A 20,090-nucleotide genomic window follows, 5' to 3' on the forward strand; every position below is an offset into this window, starting at 1 on the left:
TTAAATTTAATGAACTAAGGAGTTGGACTTCTTAAATAAGAGTAAGGGAGTAGGATTTCCTAAAATGACATAGGGATGGACATTTTTGGAAACCACTGAATTCGGATTCAGGAAAATTTATTTTGACTTTAAAACGTGCAGAAATGGTTTCTGTGCACATTGGTGAAATCGTTTCATCAATCGGAGTCACGATGAATTTTATATTAATTTCTGAACGAGCGGGCTTTGCTTGTCGGGCCCCAGCTTATGACTAATGGGCCCTAAGGTGTTAGTGGCCTGCATTATAAATAAGTTATTTCAGTACAGAAATTACACACAACAGGTCATTATTTTGAGACAGAAATTTCGAACCCTCCTCTCTCTCAAAAGCAATCGGCCGAACCCTCCCCATACTCTGCCCGAGAAAATTCCGGTCTGTGATTTTGAATCGCAGTAAGGAATAACGAATCAAATTCGTGTATTCTCTTCGCAGAAAACTTCTGATAGATTTTCTAGTGCAATCTATCAGAGGGATTAAACCTCTGTTCGTGGACCTGATTGAAGGCGTTCATCGGTTCCAGGGAGAGACAACAAGAGCAGAATTGTTCTGTTGGTGTCCATTAATCTCGTTGCGAGATTTGAGGTAAAATTTATTTAATTGTTATTTAAATTTTACACACACGTAATTCAATCGATGAACGGTTGATACCCATACCATGGAAACGTTCCATGAAAAATTTTTAAACTTCCGCTGCACCGGGTATCAATCGTAATTGGTCTGGGAACTCGCCAGTTTTCCAACAAACACGGCAAAGCTTGCATGACAATACAACATAATAATGAAGTTCATTATCTAAACATGTTCTAACAACACTAGGTAGACATGCTGACACGACTTCTAAACCGAGTCTCACTGCTACAACTTTCTCTCGGAGCAAACCATGCCTCTTCTGACTTGATCTTGCCCCACCTGTTGCCAAGTACACATACAAACAAAGCAACAGCCGGATAACCGGTGAGAACGACATTTCCAGTAAAAGCAACATAACAATTAATACAAAAATCAACATTCTTTGAATACAACAAGGAAATCAATAATAACATAATGAATGCATGTCTTTTAAACCGGGATATCAATCTGATAAACGAGGGATTGCTGCTGTGCTTTTGGGATCCCGAGGATAAGATCACGTAATAACTCACCGACTCTCCCAATCGAGGTGGTGCCACGTATCTCACTCCTCTAGACTTTGAGCAATTATAATGAGTATGCTAGCACTAGGCGAAACGACTACGACCTAGGCCACTCAATCATAGTTCCCAAACGTCTAAACAAAAAGGGCGGTTCTGCCCGCTGAAAACAAGATTGGCTCAAGATGAATGCATAACAAAAACATAACACATAAGCCATTTAACAAAAGCCAATACAATCAAACAAGACACAAGTTCCTCATGCTAGAACAAGTGTAAATGCAAGTATGTGATTTCAAAGGGGAAACTCGAGAACCACAGTCCCGAGTATGCTATCCCGCTACGATGACTGCTTTTACCTTGCAATGCAGTAGCTTCCAACTCTGGATACGCTACAAAAGAGACTGTATCAACAACTATACAATCTAACAACAACGAGGCAACGGTTCAAGGAAATTCTCTATACCGTTCTTTGTTCAAATCTCGGAAATGATCAAACAGCTGCTAACTCTGGGCTTGATACCTCCAAACGAATCTGTACGGAGACAAAGGAATGATCAATAACCAAGATCAACTTAAGCCAAGTTCCAACAACTCAAAAACAGTTCCAAATCCCCAAAACTCAAACCGACGGCATAACGGTTATAAACTGAACAAACCGGCAATGCAGACAGCAGTTCAATAGCGATATCAACTCAATTCAATGCTAATACAACAACAACAATACAAACCCAACAAATCTCAAAAACATGATTTTCGAAAATAGCTTCCAAAAATCATAACAATTCCGAACGTCGCTCTATTTCAAAACCGACAGATAATAAACGATCAGAACTCCGCCAAGAACAACATACTAGAATCTAAATCGATTCTAAGAACTTCCGAAAAATAAAACATATCTGATCGGAGAAATACTTACGGTATAACGGAGCTCTCACTACTGTGGTCACTAATCTGCCTTCAGAAATAATTTCCAACGGACGGATCGAATTCGGACTAGATTTTAAGATCTTGGAGAAAGCTTGGAGGCATCTTCAATGGTGGAGCACGGCTAGGGGAGGAAGATAGAGTGCCAAGAATAGTCAACCCTTGCTAGATATTATAACAATTTCAATATTTGCATTTTAGTCCCTGAAAAATCCAATTTTTGCAAAATAGACCCTGATCAAAAATCAAGTCGGCTCGTTAACTCTGGAAACTCTGATTATCTAAAATAAGCTCAATTAGGATAAAAACGGGGCTTTACAATTCTCCCCCACTAAGAAGAGATTTCGTCCTCGAAATCAACGAGAACCACAACTCATAAGATAGAATAAAGAACTAAAGACAGTAAGAAGAACTCACGTCAACTGAATAACTCTGGAAAATGTTGTCTCATGTCAGACTCTGTCTCCCAAGTCGCTTCCTCGACTCCGTGATGGCTCCACTGTACTTTCACTAATGAAATCAACTTGGTTCTGAGTTGCTTCTCTTTCCGATCAAGGATCTGAATCGGTCGTTCAAAATAGCTCAGAGTCTCGTCTAACTCGGCTTCGTCAAGATGAAGGATGTGAGTAGGATCTGGATGATACTTTCGCAGCATAGAGACGTGAAAAACGTCGTGAATACCAGATAAAGACGGAGGAAGTGCACGTCTGTAGGCAAGATCGTCTATCTTCTCGAGAATCTCGTACGGACCGATGAATCTCGGAGATAACTTTCCTTTCTTACTGAATCTGATGGTGCCTCTGAACGGAGAAATCTTAAGGAAAACACGGTCTCCCTGCTCAAAACTCAGAGGTTGACGTCTGACATTCGCATACTTTGCCTGTCTATCTTGAGCTGTCTTCATTCTGGTCTGAATGATCTTAACCTGCTCTGCCATATCTCTAAGCATATCCGGTCCCAAATCTGGTGGCTCGGACAAATCATCCCAAAACAACGAAGATCGGCATTTCCTACCATACAATGCCTCAAAAGGCGCCATATCGATACTTGCTTGGAAGCTGTTGTTGTAAGAGAATTCGACAAGAGGCAAGGAATCCTGCCAACTAGTGCCAAAGTCTAGCACTACCGCTCGTAGCATATCCTCTAACGTCTGGATAGTCCGCTCTGACTGCCCATCTGTCTGAGGGTGGTAAGCTGTACTCAGGTGCAAACGAGTACCAAGTGCCTCTTGTAAACTGTGCCAGAAGTGTGAGGTGAATCTAGGGTCTCTGTCTGAAACGATCGACTTCGGCACTCCATGCAATCTCACAACATTAATAACATAAAGCTCAGCCATCTGATCGTGACGATACATCATCCTGTACGGAATAAAACAAGCAGACTTCGTCAATCGGTCGATCACTACCCAAATAACATCGCATCCTCGAACGGATCGTGGTAGCTTCGTGATGAAATCCATAGAAATGTGATCCCATTTCCATTCAGGAACAGATAAACTGTGCAACAGACCTCCTGGTCGCTTCCGTTCTGCTTTTACTTGCTGACAGTTCAAACACCGAGATGCAAACCTCGCTACGTCGCTCTTCATTCTCTTCCACCAAAACTGGTTCTTCAGATCGTTGTACATCTTACGACCTCCAGGATGAATACTAAACCGACTGCAATGAGCCTCTCGGAGAATACGCTGTCTCAACTCCGAAATATCAGGCACAACAATACGGTTATTCACGAACAAAACATCATCTCTAACCTGGAATTCAGACTGATGACCCGATCTGACTTTCTCTACTGAAATCTGGATGCTCGGCTCAGACTTCTGTGCTTCTCTGATTGCAACAAACAACTCTGGCTCGGCTTGAATAGCAAACACTCTGATAGTCTCCCTATCTGTTTCAAACTCTAAACCAGAAGTGCAACAATCATCGATCAACTGGGAAACACCCATAGTAGAAAGAGATAAAGAACAAATCTTTCGGCTCAAGGCATCTGCAACTGCATTAGACTTCCCCGGATAGTACTTGATTTCACAGTCGAAATCCTTCAACAGATCTAACCATCTTTTTTGTCTCATATTTAGCTCTGCCTGTGAAATTAAGTACTTAAGGCTCTTATGGTCAGAAAAGATCTCGAAAGACTCACCATAAAGATAGTGACGCCAGATCTTCAGAGCAAAGACGATCGCAGCTAGTTCAAGATCATGGACCGGATAACGAGTCTCGTGCGGTTTCAGCTGCCTCGATGCATACGCTATCACATGCTTATGCTGCATAAGAACACAACCCAAGCCTCGGTTAGAAGCATCACAATAGACTGTGAAACCTCTAGTACCCTTTGGAATAGAGAGAATTGGAGCACTGGTCAGTCTCCTCTTCAGATCAACAAAGCTAGCCTCACAATCTGGAGTCCAAACAAAAGGCGCATTCTTCTGAGTCAGCTGGGTAATAGGCTTGGCAATAGACGAGAAACCCTCGATGAAACGACGGTAATAACCAGCTAAACCCATGAAGCTTCGGATCTCCGGCACTGAAGTAGGTCTAGGCCAATTCATAACCGCTTCAATCTTGCTGGGATCGACAGAAATCCCATCTTCAGAAATAATATGACCGAGAAAGACAACTCGATCTAACCAGAATTCACACTTAGACAGCTTGGCAAACAACTGCTCAACTCGCAAAATCTGCAGTACGGTCCTCAAGTGCTCTGCATGGTCAGTACGGTTCTTCGAGTAGATAAGAATATCATCGGTAAAGATAATGACGAACTCATCTAAATAACGCTGAAAGATACGGTTCATCAAACCCATAAAAACCGCTGGGGCGTTAGTCAAACCGAACGGCATGACTATAAACTCGAAATGACCATACCTCGTTCTGAATGCGGTCTTAGGAACATCTTCCTCTCGCACTCTCAGCTGGTGATAACCTGACCTCAGATCAATATTAGAGTAGACAGAAGAACCCTGCAGCTGATCAAACAAGTTATCTATTCGGGGTAAAGGATACCTGTTCTTAACTGTAGCCTGATTCAATTGGCGGTAGTCGATACAGAGTCGCATAGAACCATCCTTCTTCCGAACGAATAGAACAGGAGCACCCCAAGGCGATACACTAGGTCTGATGTATCCCTTGGCAATCAAATCCTCAAGATGTTCCTTCAACTCTCTCAATTCAACAAGTTCCATACGATAAGGAGCTTTTGAAATAGGTTGAGTACCTGGCACTAAGTCAATGCTGAATTCAACCTCTCGAATGGGTGGCAATCCTGGAACATCTTCCGAAAACACATCCGCAAATTCTCTAACCACTGGTATATCGACCAAAGCTGGGCTAGATTTCAGTACATCAACTGAATACACCAAAAATCCTTCTGCACCTCTCTGTAGAAAACGAGTCATAGATAACACTGAAATCAAAGGAATTCTAGATCGAGAACCCAAAGAATTTCCACTCGTCTGCCATTTCCGGTCTGAACCTGACAACTTTCTGAAAACAATCGATTGTTGCCATGTACTTGGTTAAAGCATCTATACCGACAATACAATCAAAATCTGACAGTCCAAGCACAATACAGTCGAATTCTAGAAAATTTCCCTCAAAACAGAGTTCACAGTTCCTGACTAATCTGACAGAAACAATTCCTCCACCCAAAGGTGAAGTAACAGCTACTACTGTAGGCAACAATTCAGTTGGCAAAGCATGCAATAATACGAATTTCTCAGAGATAAAGGAATGGGAAGCACCTGTATCTATCAAAACATGAGCAGAATGACCAAAAATCAAACAGTTACCTGCTATAACATCATCAGGTGCTGCTTGAGCCTGATCCTCTGTCAGAGCAAAGACTTGTGCTTGCTGTCTCGGAGGCTGATTTTCACTAGTACTACCTCTCTGTCTGTTCTGCTGCTGAGGCTGGAAAGAGTGCACTGCAGAAGACTGCCACTCAGGCTGGGCTGCAGATCTAGACGAACTCCCACTCTGAGCTCTATCTCTGTTACGCTGTGGGCATACTTTAGAGAAGTTTCCCGGTTGCTGACAGGTGTTACAATTGCCGAAGACTCCCACACACTGATCCGGTGAGTGTCTTCCTCCACACTTGCTGCAGTACAAGGATGATGACCCAGAACTCGGTCCTGAACCGAATTGCTTCGAACCACTGGAACTGGACGAACTGTTCCCCTGCCTCTTGAACTGTTTACCTCTTGCCTTGTACTGATCCTTTCTGTTTCCCCCACTTCTACCACCTTCATACCTCTGCTGCTGGTTCTGATGTTGAGGTGGCTGATTCTGGTACTGAGATGGTGGGTTCTGATACTGCCTCTATTGCTGAGGTGCTACCTGGTTACCTCTTTGCCTCCACAAGCCTGCTTCCGCTCCCTTTGCGTGATTCATGGCATCCGCAAAGTTGTTAGGCCTGTTGGTGTTAACCAACGTGAAGACATCGGGGTTCAAACCATTGATGAACTGATCTGCCTTAGCTTCTTCATCTCCGGCAATTAGCGGTGCAAAACGCAACAGACTATCAAACTTAGCCACGTACTCTTCAATGTTCAGATTCCCTTGCTTCAGATTTGCAAACTCTGCTCCCTTGTCCTTACGATACGAGATAGGGAAAAACCGCTTATAAAACTCAGATTTAGAAAGAGTCCAAGTAACCTCGGTACCTCTACTCTCAAATGCTTTCTTTGTCATGATCCACCAGCTCTTAGCACCACCACGTAGCTGATGAATTACTAACCTGATTCGGCGGTCATCTGTGTAGTCAATGGAATCAAACAACTGATCCATATCATCCAACCAACTCTCACAGTCAACTGGATTTTCTGAACCCATCAACAACGGCGGATTGAACGACTGAAACCTCTTCAGCAAGGTTTCCATAGGAGTCGCTGAAGCATCCAACTGATCAACTTCAGTGCTAGCTTGCTCAGTCGTAGGAATAACTGGCGGTGTGTTTCTGTTTATCACTCGACGAGGACCCATCTGATAATCAAAGGTTAGGACACGAGATATCTCAATCGCTACAATCAGTGCCCTTACAACCGCTTGGAATACAGGATACCAGTCGATAACAGAAACAGTTATATCTCAAGTAGATCATGCTTTATAAATTAAATCACATAACCATGTAATTCAATAATTCTAACAATAAAGCATGCTCGCATGGAATTAAGTACACAGTTAAATAATTCAAACACATGCGAGGAGCCAATACACGCAGACTCGATCTACCCGCTCACTCTAGTTCAACCAAGAATTTTAAGTCTCTGATACCACTTAATGTGAGACCTCGGTTCTAAACATCTAATTAAGGAGTAATCAATAATTAAACATCCAAGATCTAAGAAGTAAAAGCAAAGCAAAGGAAAAAAAAAATTTAAAGAGGGCCGCGCTCGGGCGGCCAAAAACCGCTGCTCGAGCGCGCCCTGGTTAGAGGCGCTACTGAGTTCTCAGAGTGGGGTGCGCTCGGGCTGCTAAAAATTGCAGCTCGGGCGCCCCCTACAGCAGAAACAGAACAGCAAAAAAACATGTTTTGCAATTCCATCTAAAACTATTCCAATGCAATCCAAATCAACACATACATTATAATTGCAGTTCCTCCGATTAATACATGAAGTTCTAGAGTTTAACAACTACTCCAAAATAGAACATGCCACGATAACAATACGGCAAAGCTTGCATGACAATACAACATAATAATGAAGTTCGTTATCTAAACATGTTCTAACAACACTAAGTAGACATGCTGACACGACTTCTAAACCGAGTCTCACTGCTACAACTTTCTCTCGGAGCTAACCATGCCTCTTTTGACTTGATCCTGCCCCACCTGTTGCCAAGTACACATACAAACAAAGCAACAGCCGGATAACCGGTGAGAACGACATTCCCAGTAAAAGCAACATAACAATTAATACAAAAATCAACATGCTTTCAATACAACAAGGAAATCAATAATAACATAATGAATGCATGTCTTTTAAACCGGGATATCAATCTGATAAACGAGGGATTGCTGCTGTGCTTTTGGGATCCCGAGGATAAGATCACGTAACAACTCACCGACTCTCCCAATCGAGGTGGTGCCACGTATCTCACTCCTCTAGACTTTGAGCAACTATAATGAGTATGCTAGCACTAGGCGAAACGACTACGACCTAGGCCACTCAATCATAGTTCCCAAACGTCTAAACAAAAAGGGCGGTTCTGCCCGCTGAAAACAAGATTGGCTCAAGATGAATGCATAACAAAAACATAACACATAAGTCATTTAACAAAATCCAATACAATCAAACAAGACACAAGTTCCTCATGCTAGAACAAGTGTAAATGCAAGTATGTGATTTCAAAGGGGAAACTCGAGAACCACAGTCCCGAGTATGCTATCCCGCTACGATGACTGCTTTTACCTTGCAATGCAGTAGCTTCCAACTCTGGATACGCTACAAAAGAGACTGTATCAACAACTATACAATCTAACAACAACGAGGCAACGGTTCAAGGAAATTCTCTATACCATTCTTTGTTCAAATCTTGAAAATGATCAAACAGCTGCTAACTCTGGGCTTGATACCTCCAAACGAATCTGTACGGAGACAAAGGAATGATCAATAACCAAGATCAACTTAAGCCAAGTTCCAACAACTCAAAAACAGTTCCAAATCCCCAAAACTCAAACCGACGGCATAACGGTTATAAACTGAACAAACCGGCAATGCAGACAGCAGTTCAATAGCGATATCAACTCAATTCAATGCTAATACAACAACAACAATACAAACCCAACAAATCTCAAAAACATGATTTTCGAAAATAGCTTCCAAAAATCATAACAATTCCGAACGTCGCTCTATTTCAAAACCGACAGATAATAAACGATCAGAACTCCGCCAAGAACAACATACTAGAATCTAAATCGATTCTAAGAACCTCCGAAAAATAAAAACATATCTGATCGGAGAAATACTTACGGTATAACGGAGCTCTCACTGCTGTGGTCACTAATCTGCCTTCAGAAATAATTTCCAACGGACGGATCGAGTTCGGACTGGATTTTAAGAGCTTGGAGAAAGCTTGGAGGCGTCTTCAATGATGGAGCACGGCTAGGGGAGGAAGATAGAGTGCCAAGAATATTCAACCCTTGCTAGATATTATAACAATTTCAATATTTGTGTTTTAGTCCCTGAAAAATCCAATTTTTGCAAAATAGACCCTGATCAAAAATCAAGTCGACTCGTTAACTCTGGAAACTCTGATTATCTCAAATAAGCTCAATTAAGATAAAAACGGGGCTTTACAATTTATTTCATGAGAAAAATCATACATCATAAAGTTTAATTTTTCACAAAAATCAACTATAATGATTTTAACAACTTAGGGCCTATGACACTTGATATCCCAAAAAACCTTTTGGAAACACAAGTCGTCATAGTCGTTACCAAAACTCCGTTGCCGAATTCCGGCCAAATTTTTTTTTATATATAAAATGGGGCAGCCCGTAGGCTGCCCTAAACACCCCTTGGGCTGCCAACGGGCTGCCCGGAATGGTCATAAAAAAAATTTCAAAACAGTCCCGAAAGTTGAAGAAATGATTTTCTCATGCGGTTACAAATTGACCTCAACATAATAATCAACAAATGCTACACAAAAAAGAGTAACCTAGGCTCTGATACCACTGTTGGGGATCGATTAACTCGTGCCCGAAAATGCAGCGGAATTTCAAAATTTTATAGTAAACACCGAGCACTTGTGTAACATTCAAAATCATCAAACATCCAAAGGGTTTTTTAGAAGATTTTACCTATCAATCTCAAAAGATTGATTTATGGCTCCAACCAAGTTATGAGCAACTTAGCTCTTGAAATGGTTACAATCTACAAGCTTCCAAGAGAACGTCTTCTTCAAAATAGCTCCTCCTTCGAATTAGGTCCATGACTAGACAATTTAGATCCACTCTAAATATGCACTAGAATATTTAGTGTATTTTTTCATTGAGATGTTTTTTGTCTTTTCTCCCAAAAATGAAAGACAAAAATTTGGAGAATTCTTGAAGAGATGGGGACGGCCATTGTATGTATTTTTGGAGAAGGAAATGTGTATATTATATTTTGGTCAAAAGGCACACAAAAGGTCATGCATGGAAAATGAAAGCATGCATGGGAATAGTGCCAATCTAACTTAACCCTTCACATTTTCATTATAAATATAATATATATATATCATCACATATATATATATATATACGTCCAACATATATACATATATACATATATACATATATATATATATATATCACACACTCACACGTACATATATACATATATTATATCCATATATAATATTGCATACATATATATAGTAATATATATACATATACACGCTTTCACACACATACATATATCCATATATATACATATAATATTATATATATATATATATATACACGTGTATATGCATTTATATGTATGGATCACGGGCCTTTTTATTCCAAGTTCAACTAGAATAAAAAATCAATCAAATCTATTTAAGACTTTAATTAATTTGCACAATGAGCTTGTACTCTTACAAGTCCATGAATCATGCGCCCATTACAGCTCTCTCACCATAATCTTGATCGATGATACAACATCACCAATGTAACAATTTTAACTCGCTTTTTATTATGATGCACATTTTAATTTTTGAAATCACTGAAGGGCATATGCTAATTTTGGAACACTTCTATTGAAATTAGGCAAGTGCACTAAATTTTTTATAAGCTCTTATAAACTCATTTATAAGTTTATCGTTTGATTCTATCAAACTTATTTATTATAAATTCAACTCTTTTAATTCATTATCTCAACGGGAACATGGAAACAATTGCTTGTGTGACCCTCAATGGTTCAGAGATACAACTAGCTGTGGGTTCACAACTCTCTGTGATTCAGGACATCGTCCCTTATGCGGGATTACCTAACTCTCCTCATTCTATGCATCAACACCTTGATAATGAGAATGTAAGAATTCAATTCTGATTAGACCTATCGAATCATGGTAAGAGCATCTAGTAGCATCGCCCCATTATTCCCTAGGTATCACTGATAGTGCCTGCAAGAACCAATTGATTATGGTTATCGTACAGTACGGTCCCTTCATCTCATTGTCCCGATCGAATCTACAACCATTGATTCATCGAGGATTGCATGCGATGTTCGATAACGATGTGATTCATCTTTGAGAATACATAGTGGCATCGCATGTGCAATTAGGGAACCACTTTATCCTAATGCACATTTCATACTTTGGCCAAAGATTTTATGTACTATTATCTCATAAGTTCACATAGGATATCCACACTCGTAGGTGAACGGTGAATTTTTTACTACAATGCACTAGTTCCTTCATGTGTCGCAACTGTACCCAATCTCGCCATCTGATGACCCTCACGGAGTCGGTAAACGGGTCAAAACACAGTGCTAGCATGTAGAGCCTCAATGTTATCTCGGGTCGTTATAAGGACTAATGGTGTACAACCATAACCACGGACTTATCCACTCAATGAATGATAACCACTTGGGATGTCCGAGAGAAGGTAGTTCAGTGAACTCATCGCATGAACACCAATCTGTATGATTGAACATCTCTATGTTCATATCAATGAAACGTGATACACAACATCACAAATTCTAGTCTCGAGCTCGAGGGATCTTTATCCTTATTTTGGACGGCCCAATCGACTAGGAATTCGATTTAGAATATACATTAATTTAAAATATGTGTTTCATGATTGTCATCACATGTACAACCTCATATTTATATTTATTTACTATAGTATATTCAAAGTTTTTATCTATGTAGCTTGTATGGATATACAGATAAAGTAAATGCCAAAAAATTAGTAATTATATTAAAATAAAGATTGTTTATTACACTTGAATCAATAAAAATCCCTTGTCAGGAGTTGGCTCACAGGCAGGGGCAGAGGCACGTTATTGCCCCCCCCCCACCCCCCCAACTTTTTTTTTTTTAGGTTTATTATATACGTGTATATATATATCTGTTGTAATTTTGTTATTATTTCATCAAAAAAATTTACATAATTATTTATAATCTCAAAATCGTAATATATTTTTTTATTTATTTGAATTAATTTTATAAAACTGAGAAACATAATATATGTAATGTCGATCTCAATTTTTTCATGCAATATTTGGTATTTAATTTTTTCTTCTCGTCTCTCCATCTTGTTTAAAGGCTACAAAATAAAAGGTGTTCTTTTATTTAATTTTTTTACTCTCTTGAAAGATATTAAATTTTTGTGAGACATTTTTAAAAAAAAATTCCATTGTCATTAATGTTTTATTACGAGTTTTTTAAAATAACTTTCTTTGTTTCATTTATTTCTAACATGTACTCGAGATGATTCTTAGTATTTTGAAATATATTGATTTTCTTATTTTTTTAAATGTGTAATTATATTATAAATATAGTCATAATTATGCTTCATAATATAATGAAAGGTGAAATTATTAATGATTGTTTGCTGGTATATATTGAGAATCAAATTTTTGAAAAGTTGATATAGTTCACTTGTAGTTGTAGACGATATTCATAATTTGCAAAGAAAATATTTAAATTCTAATAGATTCGAGAAATAATGATATATTTATATTTTTTTTATGATGAATGTTGATGTAATATTTGATATTAATATAATATATTTAAAATTTTATTGTTATATATAATAAATATTTGATCTTTCTCGAGTTTGATATTGGCCCTGAGGCTGTAAACGAGCCGAACCGAGCCGAACTATAACAAAATTTTAGTATTCGAGTTCGAGCTCGAGTTTGAATTGAGATATTCGAAGTTCGGTTTGAAGCTCGAAATTTTTTTAATTTTCGGCTTGAGTTTGATTCGATAGAGAGTTCGAGTTAGATTCGAAAATAACGAGCCAGTTCGCGAACTTTCGATAAATTTATTATATTTTATATAATATAATAAATATATATATATTAAATAAAGGCTCGCGAGCTTTCGGACAGTATATTCTCGGCTCAAGTTCGGCTCAAGTTCAGCTCGACTAATAGTTCGAACATGTTCGAGTTCGGCTCGAGTTTGAAAAATTCAAATCCGAATCGAATATTTTTTCGAGCCGGATCGAAAAGTTCGCGAGCCGGCTTGGTTCGTTTACAACCCTAATTGGCTCCCCCTAGTATCTACTTCTGGCTCCGTCCCTGCTCACAGGACATCTACTCTAACAACAATATTATAGGAGTTTTTTTTTAATATCGTACCTATTTTGCGAATTCGGAAATTAATTTGTGTAAGAAACAAAGCTTGTAATCCAGTTATATATATGTGGTAACTAAGGGTATCCGCAACCTTAAGTTGGGAAGAAGCTGATGCAGTTGCAGCCTGTAGGTTCAAGTTTTGAAAGCTGCTGTTGGCTTTCCAAATGGGAAGCCAACAACAAATTTCATATATTATTAAAAAAAATTAAATTATATATATATAACTTTTTTTGTCAGCATATATATATATATATATATATATATAATCTTTTATTAAAAAAATGTTAGAAATAATTGATTTAGATATTCAAGACATAAATCTGTAAATTTTAAATTTTTTTTTTTACGTATTTAGCATTATTTAATTAAAATTAATTTTATTTTATTATAAAATTTTGAATTTAAATGTAGATAATAATATTAATAATAATAATAATAATAATAATAATAATAATAATAATAATATGTATAGAATTGATTAGTGGGACCCTCAAAAAAGTTAGTTGTTGGGTTTAGGATTATGGAGAAAAGTTGTAAAAATTTTGTATGAGATAAAAATGATATGTTATAGTAGATGTCACGTTGAAGTTGAGTTTTTTGGTTCAGGACTGCGGGTACCTAATGACGGAGGCTCCACACAGCAAACATATACCCACCACATAAACAGCGGGAATTTTTAAGGGGACCAATCGTTAAATTTATTTTTATTCCACCCCTTCAATAAAAATACAAATCATGATTTTTATTTTTTTTTTAACCACAAAAATCACACACAAACTCGGATTTTTTTGCCTGAAAATAATACCCAACTTTAGTTTCTCTGCAAATCTTAATTTCAGGTACGTCTTGTAATATACCTCTTCTCGGAAGCAATATGTTAGTTATTGGATTCTTTATTATTTTCTGCATTTTGGAACCCTTTTTCATGTGATTATGTTCATGCATGGTTTTACCTGTTTACAATCAATTTGTGAATTATGAGACAATTTTATCGCGGATTGATTTTGCTTTCGAGCCTTTTGATCGTGCGATCATTTTTATTTTTGTTTTGTTTTGTTTGTTTTGTTTTGCTTTGCTTTGTTTTATGTCATTTCAAAGAAATTTTGTTAGAGAATCAGAAACTAATTGTGAAACATATAATTGGGTACAATTTTCGATAAATTCGACTTGTATTGATGCAACTCACCGGCCCAACAGTAAGGGATGCTATGGGGTAGTTTACCCTCACAGCCCAATTTTATTTATTTCTTTTTTCTTTTTTCTTTTTTTCTGCTTTTCTTAATATATTTTAACTCTCTTTTTTTCCTTAGTTTTTGGATGTTTCAAATTTCTTCTATATCAAAATATTATTTCTTTATATTTTGTCATATATATATTTTTTTTCGGACTTTTTGTTTTTCTAACCGAATTTCTTCTAAAACCGACGTAATCGAACCGAATTAAACTCGATTAGTTCGGTCGATAACCACATTACGGTTTAGTTTTTTATACTATTTTAAAAATAAAAATTATGAAATTAATAATTTAATATGTGATTTTTATGATAGTAAAACACATTATGCTTGAAACAATTAAAAATAAGAAAAAGATTAAATATATAAACATTAACAAATACCATATAAAAAAAAATATAACTAATTATTTATAATTCTGTTAATTAGGTAAATCGATTTTTTATGAAAACCAAAAATCGAACCCAATTAATTAAAATTTTCTAAAAATAAAACCGAAATTTTTAATTAATCGAACCGAATTTTTGATTCGGTCGGTTAATTCAGTTTAATTGATATAATGTTCATTCTTGAAACCATTAATTTCAATAAAGTGGGCCTCTGACTCATGCGGAGGGGTCCTATTCGGGGTCAACCTTTTTTATTAATTTTAACATAAATTTATCTAATACACATTTTAATAAATTGTATTTCTTTCTATGTCAATTGAAATTAAAGCACACAATATGTGAATTATTTATTTATATTTCTATATTAACAATAATTAGTTGTGCATTATTATGTAGTATTGAAATATAAATTATAAGAAGAAAAAAATGATATAAGAAAATTTGACCAAAAAAAAAGAATTAGAATGTATAATAAAAACAAAAGGGAAAAACGAGAGAAATAAAAACTCAAAATTTTAGCAAAAATAAAAACCCCAACAATGAAAAAAAAATTAAAAAATCAAAATATATTTTTTTAAAAAAAAAAGGAAAAAAAATTAAAATTGGGATGTGGGCTTACCCGGGTTATTTATATTTTTAATGTAAAAAGAATTTATTTCAAAAATAACGTGAAACGGAGGTAATTACATAATTAATGTAAAATGTTACTGTAAATGGCGAACGCTCGATTATTATAATCGAGCGTCCGCCACACTGTGTGGCGGATGCTGCCTACATGGCATGGCATATATATATATATATATATATATATATATATATATATATATATATATATATATATATATATATATATATATATATATAAATATATTTATATTTTTATATATCTTATATTTATATAGAATATTTAAAAAACCAAGATATATATATATATTTATTTATTTATTTAAATATCACTATTTTTTATTATCATATTATTAGACTACATGATTTCATATTGGTAGGTTATTTTTTTTATCAATTATTGTAACTAATTTTGTTAGGATGACAAAAAATCTAGGGCCAGAAAATTTCAGTGTTTTATATTTACAAACAACACATATTTCGTTAACAGTTTCTACAGAAAATGTTGGGGTTTTTTTTATTTTTAATGTAAAAAAAATTAATTTCAAAAATAACATGTTTCCGTCTAACCTATTAATAAATATAATCCGCCTGGCATCCAAGTTCCAACCATCCACCCACTGACCTTTATCTTTCTATTACTAAATTTGATTGGATAGAATAAATAATAACATATTTTTAAATGTCAACACACGAATATATTAACTCTAAATAGATAAATAAATATATGAATCAAATTCCAAAAACAACAAAATATATCACGATTGTTCATGAAAATTACATTTATACAGATTACCACCGGTTCCACAAGCAGGTGGTCTACGAACATCAACAGTTTTTTCACTCATCTTTTGCTGCTTCACTCCATCTAAAATGGAACGTGTGTGTCTCTCGTCGCCATTGTTCAACAAGAGCAGTAATAAAATGATTATCATACATTCGAGACTCACACAACAAAACACCACATATCCCCATGTAATTTAAATATGCTATCACACGACTATGCAAACCATTTTCATTATATAAATCTCAAATCAAATTTTCTGATTGTTTGACTACAATTATCTTATCAACATTTTCTGTAGAAAATGTTGACGAAATATATGTGTTATTTGTAAATATAGAACACTCAGATCTTTTGGCCCTAGATTTGTTGTCATCTTGACAAAATTAGTTATCATAATTGATCAAAAAAATAACCTAACAATATGAAATCACATAGTCTAATAATATGATAATAAAAATAGTGATATTTAAATAAATATATATATATATATATATATCTTGAGTTTTTTAAATATTCTATATAAATATAAGATATATAAAAATATAAATGTATTTATAGATATATATCGTCTATATATATACACGTATATATATACATGATATACAAATATATATCGTATATATAAATATATTATATACAAATATATATACTATATATATAAATATATATATATATTTACATGAAATGCCAAGGCACCGTCCGTGGCGTCCGCCATTTATAATGATGTTTTACATTATTTGTGTAATTACATCCGTTAAATGTTATTTTTGAAATTAATATTTTTTTTACATTAAAAATATAAAAAACCCGGGTTTACCCCATAGCATCTCCTACTGTGGGGTATGCTCACAGTAGGTATCCAAATCCGCCATTCACCTGCCCCAAAAATACGAGGATGACGTGAAATTTAATTTATTTCGTGTAATTGAAAGTATTCGAACAACTTATCGAATTTTATTTTGAAATATCTCACAGAAATAAATATATAATTGCTGAAAATGGAAGAATCAGTGTTTAGTCCGAGTTTGGAAGGTATAAAGCAATTGAATTATGATGAAGGGGATTTGCTAACCAAGCCTTTCTTGGATACGTGCAAACTCATAATCCCTGTTTTAGGTCAGTTTAATTACTATATTTCTCCTCCATAATTTTTTCAAAAGATCTTATTAATTTAAAGGTTAATCATTTTTATCTCCGATGTATTCCGCGAAGTTCGATTTTTCGTGTTTTTTCTAATAGATTTTCGAATGGTTCTAGACATAAATTTGTATTTCCTCGAATTTTTAATTTGAATTTTTTTCGAAATATAGATAAATTTGGGGCGACCATGACCATCGTAAAAGTAGACATCAATAGCAACATATCGGTAAGATTTCGTCGAGCTCGCGAGAAATTTTCATTAATTATAAGAGAGTAATTTAATTTATTTTGCAATGATAAAAGCTGGTATTTTCATAAAATAATCCATCAAATTTAATTATAAATTATTTTACTTTTATTTTTTAGAGGGTGGAATCAAGGTACAAGTCAAATCCATCAAGATTTAACTACTTGTACAGCTTGGTACAAGCTGAGTTGGAGACCAACACTGCTTCCTCTAGCTGCACCAATGCACTTCTCTGGTTAACAATGTGAAAACCGTAATTTTTTCTAAATTACGTTTAGGATTTTTTATTATTTAATTATTTATTTGTGATAATAGTTAATTTATGATAATTAACATTAGTATATTTTATGTCATCGAGATAGTGTTGGAGATAGAATATAATTTTGGGTATCTTGATAAAATATTATTAAGATAGGTGATCAAGATCTAGGTGTGGTCAAATCTTGGGAGATAGATTTGAATTCAAATTTTGAAAGTCACTATCCTAGTCAATCTCAAACTCCTATTGAGTGCCTATAAATAGAGGCTCATAGTTTAAGGAAAAATCACACAAACATACTCTCTTTTCCTCTTCGTGCTTTCGAAGCTCGGCTGAGAGTTTGCTTAGAAATCCACCCCCTTCTCTTCAATTATTTTCGTGTATAAGGCTGCCATTTGGGAAAGTACTTTGTCCTGTTTTTCTTTTTTGTTTTTAATCTTTCACCATAAAAGTCAAAGGAATTTGTCATCTTGTGCCATCATACTTTCGAGAATTTGGGCTAGGAAATTTAGAGGATTTAGTGCTTGCATGTTCTATAAGCTATCAACACGTGAGCATAGTGGGATTTTCGAAGAATCCCTTTGAAGTTTCGGTCCAGCATTGTCAAGTATTGATTTTTGTACACATCTGCAGGTAAGTGGGCTTTTGTTTTAAAACCTTATGTATGATTTAAAATTCGATCGTTCATGATATTCCTTCGAATTTTGCTATGTAATTGATATTCTTGATGAATTTGTTAAGAGTATGTTTTGACACTGTTATGACTCAAATTATAAGTGGAAAGGAAATTTCCGAACCATGTTATGTTATGGCCCTGATACGGTGGGTAATAATAACCGTTCTATGACCTCACCCCTTAGAGGGATTACATATAGGGGACTGATTAGTTAGCCACGATTAATGAGAGGAATTTCAGTGTCTGGCCAAAATTATGTTATGTTATGTTATGTTATGTCATGTCAATTATGTTATGATGATGTTCATGCTATGCTATGTTAAGACATGATATGAAATGTTTACGCTTTGAATTATGCTATGAGTTTTTGAAATAAATATATATATATGTATATATTTGATATGATCGATCGGCCCCCACTTGCTGAGTGTTTCCCAAAACACTCACCCCCTTACTTTTCCCTCCCAGATGATGATGCAGATGATGATTTAGAAGAGCGTGAACAAGATATGTTTTGGGGATGGTGATAGAAGAATTTTTAAGGGTTTATTTGGTTGTTTTATTTTGGGATTAATACATTAATATTTTGTTATTTAAGTTTTTAGACGCTTCCGCAATCGTTTCATTATTTTGGATTTATCGAGTTCTAAAAACAATGTTTTGAAGTTATTTATGATAGTAGACTGGTTTGGTTTATACTGTACTACGAGGCTGGTTGTTTTATAATTTGTGTGAATTTGAAACAACGCCGGTGGCACGTCTCGGTCTCGGGGCGTGACATTTTAGTGGTATTAGAGCCCGCCAGGTTCATAAATCCGGATGGGAATCCGTACCAAAAAATTTGACGTTGTCAAATTTCTACTCAAGCCTAGCGTATCCTAACCCAAACCGTCCCTCTGAGTCAAACTCATACTTTGTAGGATCAGTGACGTTTTTCGGTCGTTTCAACCCGCAAATTCGCGTTTTTGCTATTTTTGGAAATGTTTGTTTTGCCTATAACTTTTCGTGGGAAACTCGAAATTTGTTTCTGTCGATTGTCTCATACTCCTTGTGATCAGTAGTTTCGATCCTTGGAAATATCTCGAAAATTTCCATTTTTGGAAAATTCGCCTAAAAATCTTGTTCTATATCAATTCTGCCTGAAGTTTCATCAATTTGAATTTTAACTTGAACCCATTCATATTTATTTTAGGAAGATGGCTCGCACCAAATTTACGGCTCGCAAAAGCGTTGTGCAAAGCAAGGATCAAGTTATTGAATCATTGAGGTCTTCTCTATACGTGGAGCAATACGAGAAAGAGGAAATGATTGAAAACATGATAATGCTAAAGGCTAACAAGAGCGAGATGGAGGAGCATTAGGACCAC

General features: G+C 35.7%; 1 protein-coding gene and 1 pseudogene across 1 annotated transcript in view; one reads left to right on the forward strand and one right to left on the reverse strand.

Moving 5' to 3' along the window:
• Positions 1-20,090, reverse strand: part of LOC140887318 (plastid-lipid-associated protein 6, chloroplastic) — a 92,290-nt gene that overhangs the window by 37,067 nt on the left and 35,133 nt on the right. The window lies entirely within an intron of this gene.
• Positions 17,400-20,090, forward strand: part of LOC140887324 (glycolipid transfer protein 1-like) — a 33,497-nt pseudogene continuing 30,806 nt past the window's right edge.

The sequence above is a fragment of the Henckelia pumila genome, chromosome 1 (genome assembly GCF_033568475.1).
Source record: "Henckelia pumila isolate YLH828 chromosome 1, ASM3356847v2, whole genome shotgun sequence".
In the NCBI taxonomy this organism is placed as follows: Eukaryota; Viridiplantae; Streptophyta; class Magnoliopsida; order Lamiales; family Gesneriaceae; genus Henckelia; species Henckelia pumila.